Source organism: Manacus vitellinus, unplaced genomic scaffold (assembly GCF_001715985.3).
Source record: "Manacus vitellinus isolate BGI_N305 unplaced genomic scaffold, ASM171598v3 scaffold_56_pilon, whole genome shotgun sequence".
NCBI classification, from domain to species: domain Eukaryota; kingdom Metazoa; phylum Chordata; class Aves; order Passeriformes; family Pipridae; genus Manacus; species Manacus vitellinus.
Genome location: NW_021940660.1, coordinates 2,645,005 through 2,650,122, shown reverse-complemented (window position 1 = coordinate 2,650,122; position 5,118 = coordinate 2,645,005). Strand labels below are relative to the sequence as shown.

At 47.1% G+C, this 5,118-nt stretch overlaps 1 protein-coding gene across 1 annotated transcript in view; it reads left to right on the top strand.

The window, feature by feature from the left end:
- The first annotated feature begins 576 nt into the window (after positions 1–576).
- SNX7 (sorting nexin 7) overlaps positions 577–5,118 on the top strand; it is a 28,203-nt gene continuing 23,661 nt past the window's right edge. The window contains exon 1 of the mRNA XM_029963218.1: positions 577–653. The gene's annotated coding sequence lies outside the window, so the exon portion shown is untranslated. The remainder of the gene's footprint in view (positions 654–5,118) is intronic.

The window sequence follows — 5,118 nt, the reverse complement described above, 5'->3', positions numbered from 1 at the left end:
CACGGGGCTCTCCAGCCCGAGGCACTGCAGACACTTGTTCCAGCGGCCCCGGCCAGCAGCGGCCACGCTCCCACGACGACGCCCCGCGGGGGGCTCGCCCACGGCCGCTGGCCCCGCCCCCGCCAGTCCCCCGCCGCGCCAGGGGCGGCCCGGGCAAGGGGCCCGCGCCTCCAGGAACACGCCCGTGGGCGTTGGGCCGCCCCGTCCCGCTCCGCAGAGGTCGCAGCCGCAGTCCCGCCGTCGGGGCCCGCCGGCAGACACGCACCTCCCAGCCCGGACCGGCACTCCCGGCACACTCGCAAACCCCGCTCCCTCCCAGCCGGGCCGGCAAGCCCAGCCCCGCCCGCCGCGCTTCCACTCCTGCGCACTGGCGCGCCCCCCAGCCGGGGCCGGGGCGGCGGGCGGGGGAGCGGCGGGCGGCCAATTGTGGCCCCGCGGGGGAGCGGCTGCGGCGGGGCGCGCCGCCGTGCTCGCAGGGCAGGATGGAGGCGGAGGGCCGGGCACCGGGTCGCTGCTCCTCGCCGGCGGGAAGGGCCGGGGACGACTCGCGCCCCGCTGGCGGGTGCCCCGGCACGGCCCGGGGCCGCTGATTCGCCGCCGCCGAAGGTGCTGGCGCTGGACGAGAGGAGGACGACCTGGAGGTGTTCAGCAAGGTACGGCAGCGCCCTCCGCGGGTCGGGCCGTGGCCGCGCCGGGGCGCCGGCGGGCGGCTGGCTGGCCAGCACTTTGCCCCCGGCGGGCACCGGGCGAGCCGGGCCGGGCCGGCTCCGCCCCGAGCGCGGATCGCGGCCTCTGCCCGCCTGCCCGCGGCCGGCCGGCAGCCCGCGCTCCCCGCGCCGGCAGGGCAGGGCTGGTCCGGCCGCCCCCGGGGCTCCGCTGCGAGGGCCGGGCTGCCCGGGGCGCGGGGCTGCCTGGGGACAGCGCTCGGCGGCCAAGGAGCCCCGGGCGAGTTCCCCGGCACGAAAGGCAGGTTCGCTGCTTCGGACCAGCAGTTCGAGTCATGACTGCCCTTACCTTAAATGTGCCGTGTAATCTGGACACCTTATCATCACTTACGTTCGTTATGTACCATATATGTATCTGTAAATTAAATAAACACTCGTGTTTAGTAATTGCAGTAGTGTTTAAATAAATGTTTGCAAGTTTCAATTTGAGTTTTCTTTTGAAAGATGAAGTCTCCCACCTTCACACAGGAGGCTTGAGAAGTTAACATCTGTATTTTGATGAAGGGAATAAAATAAATGTAACTGAAATATATTAGGGTCCATGTTCAGAAACCACACAGTTAGCTAGGTACATGGGTACCCGTCTTGCCAATATTGCCGATTTTAATTAAATCAATGAAGTGTGGTATGGCTACTATGTATATTATTTTTCATTTTGTACTGATTTGGTTAAGATTAGACTTACCTCTTGCCTTCTCGGCAGTTAAAGAAGAGAACATCTCATGGATCTATTTGCCTTATCAAGGCAGCATCTAAAATATAAAGACATACAGAAAGCTATGGTGGAAAAAATATATACAGAGGCTAAGGTGCTGTTCACCCTCTGAGGCTTGTGAACTGCTGTGTGACAGGATGTGTGCCATGGGAGAGAAACAGCAAATACACTTCTGATTTGAAAAAGCAACAACATACATATATTCAGTAGGACTGGTTGTCATATGGATTAAATGTGTGGTTTTTTATATTTTTGTAGGCAAGATACATTGTTGTGGTATGCATGAATAAAACCATTGGAATAAGGACTTCCTTCTTAGAAGCTATGTATTTAAACTTTGACTGTAGTAGAATTCTTGAAACTCATGGCTTTTAAGGCCGGAAGGAACTATTAGGTCATTTAATAGTTTGTAACATGAAAGACATCAGGCTAAATTTCACCAAGTTATCTGTGTTTTTCTGAAGCATAACTAGGGTCTAGCTGAAATATGTTCTTCTAGGAAAGCACCAGCCCTGGTTTGACATAAAGCAATGAATGATTCACTGAACTTGCATGCAAAAGCAGTGCTAAAATATAATTTTAGTTGTTTGTGCTCACTTTGAATCTTTTTGCTTTTATGAGGTAAGGTCAGGCAGTTCTGCATGAAGGTATCTGCCTATTAACACAATGTATCAACAGCTATGCTGCTTGCTTGTCAAGAGCTATTCCCCTCGGGAATAAAAAATAAAAACAAGTGGAGTTGATAAAAGTTACTGCTGCTATTGGCAAATACCTATATCTTTAAATTTCTACTTGGCTTCATGACAAATATTTCTTACTTATATGAAATCTTTAGTACTATTAATGCATGCTACATGATAAGTTATTCCCCACAAACAAGAAAAAATATCATATTATGTTAAAATACGGCCTTTTTTCCAAAGCTTGGACACCTGCCCGTAGTGTATATATAGACCAGAAATCCCTGGTTTGTTTTCAGGTGTAATTTGAGGGCTGATCTTCTGAGCTTATGAAAATCTGTGAGGTTGTTTAGGCTTTAGACCCTATTTGTTCATGTTCCATATATTCAAGGGAAACTGACAGGCTAAATGTAGCTTCCAATTAAGTGTTGTAAACCCAATTTTTCTGTAACATATTGTTCCAGGACTACTTCGATTTAAATTGTACCTTAATGGGGTTCCTTATGCCAGTGTCTGTAAGGTAGTGGTTTAGCATTTGCAGGCCAAGTGGGATGGCAACGGCAGTGCAGAGCTCGGTACCTGCCACTGCCGTCGACTTCATCTTTCTCAGTTTAGTCCGTGCAGTGTGCCATCTACCAAAATGGTGAAAAATGAGATTCTTAAAAATTGTCAACCTCAATACCCTAAGTTATTATTCAAAATGTAAATACTGGGCTTTTTAATCTATGAAAATCCATAGACATTTAACCTGATAGTGTTATAACCCATTGGCCTGGTATCCTGTGACATATCTCAAATACTACAGACCAGCATCTTCTTCGGCAGCTCTGATAAACCATTTCATGATGTGGTGTGCATTTCACTTTATCCTAGTTTCCACTACCATTGAAAAAGTTCTGACTTCTTTTCAGCAGAGACAAATTCTAGGAGTTGAGTTATGAGTCACACAGGTACAATGTTTCAACCTGCTTTCTTCCATGAGTTTGGAAGTATGGAGTACTGCATGTATTGCAATACCCATTCAGGTATCCTTTGCCTTCCTTGTTAAGTGACACCTAGCATTGGGAAAGCTTCATATGATTGCAAGCTCTGGATCCTTACTGGGAGGTAGGGATGGATGGATGAGGCATGGAGGCAAACCTGTGTCAAGGGCCTGTGCTCTGGGAAAGAGCGGTGTTTAGGCAAACCCCCAGGCTTAATGTCTTCTACAAAGAGCTGCAGTCTCAGCTGTGTGTTCTTTTTTGAGGCCACTCCTGCTGTGTGAGTGTTTTCCTTCCCTTATTTATTTTAGAGTCTTACTGACCAACTGCAGTCAAATGTGAGAGTGAGATAGGGTAACTGCAAGTATTAGAGAAAGGAGAGCCAGAATAAGGTCCTCATACTGCCAGGAGCTTGTTGATTTTCTGTCTGTTTGGTCTCTTGGCCAGTAAATCAAAAGGCCTGACTCGCACACACAGCTCTGCCAACTGCTCTGTCAGGAGTGAAAGGGCTTGGAAGGAGAAGGGATACTCCAGGTAAGTGGGGCTAGGGAAGGCATGGGAAGGGACATAATTTTCTGGGACAGGGCCTTGATGCTTTTTGCATGGATGAAGAGGAAGAAGGTTTCACAACACAAGAGCTGGAAGAATTGTGTTTTTCCTGTGCCGCAAAACTCCTTCTGCCCTCATCTATATGCACACAAAAACATAGTTCCAACCACAAAATTACAGCTGTATAGAAAATTATCATCTTTTTTTAACTGTGTTTCTGTGATGACATCAGACTTAGCTTGCATGAACTTCAAGAACTACTGTAAGTAAACCTGAAGTATCATGAAGATGAAACTTGTTTAAAACACATGCATTCATTCATGTGCACATGACTACTAGACCTGTATTAAACAAATCTGAAGACCTGCTTGTTCTATGGATTTTTATGCCTATGTTTTGTTTCACAAACCACATATTCATCAGCCTTCCCACATAAAAATATGCTTTCAGAAACCTGCATGTATAGAGAAAGTTTTAGTAGCAACCTAGAAGAAAGAATGAAACATTAAGACATTAATGCCCCATGGAAAATGAGAAAATATGAAACACATGTACCTTGATCCAATTTAGGCCTTGCAGAGTCATTAGTCCTCAAGTTATATGGCCATTCAAGTCCCTTACACGCTCACATGCATTTTTCTTTCCCTGGAAATTTCCCGTTGTCTCAGCGCTTTGAATCGCATGGGCTGCTCTGAACTAGCAGTCTTCATTCTTCATCCAGAGTGTGGCCAGCCAGTACTAGCGGGCTCTGAAAACAGCTTCTCTGTTTATTCTCCACCACTCAGGACAGTGCTAGCTGGATACCAGTATAGAAATCACATGTAGAAACACACTGAATAAAAGTAAAATGACTGACAGGTGTACAAGGAAGCCACTATATAATATTTAAAGTCTTGTCTTTAGTCTTCCGTGTTGCTTTTGTCTCCCTGTTCAAAGAACTGGTACATAAGTGCTTTCTGGGCATAATTCCCAGTATAAATTTCTCCTCCATATTTGTGGGAGTACATTGATAAATCCAAAGGAGAGGGATGGCAGTAGGCAATGAGCTTAAGGCAGGAAAAGAGCAAGATACCACATTCCAGAGAAAGTTTTGATCTAGTTGAATTCAAAGGGAAAAAGGAACTCTCCCCAGCTCAGAAGCACTATGGTGGTGTGCTCTTCACTCCCATGAGAGCAGCCTTGGGACGATGCCGTGACTCCAGTTTGTGTGGACTCACACATTTCCAGGCCTGGCATTCAAGCAGTTTTCTCTTTAACTACATCCCTTTCCTCCTTCCTCCATAGTTTACAAGGCACTGGAAAGGGCAACTCTTTCTTAGTGTAGTCTAACTATGCTTTTAGAAAACTTCTAGAAAGTAGATTAATTTTCAAGTTTGTTATGAAAATACTTCATTGCATTGCATATATTACAAAAAAGTATACAATATTTGCTATTTAAAATATAGTGATTTCTTTCAATTGCTCTAATT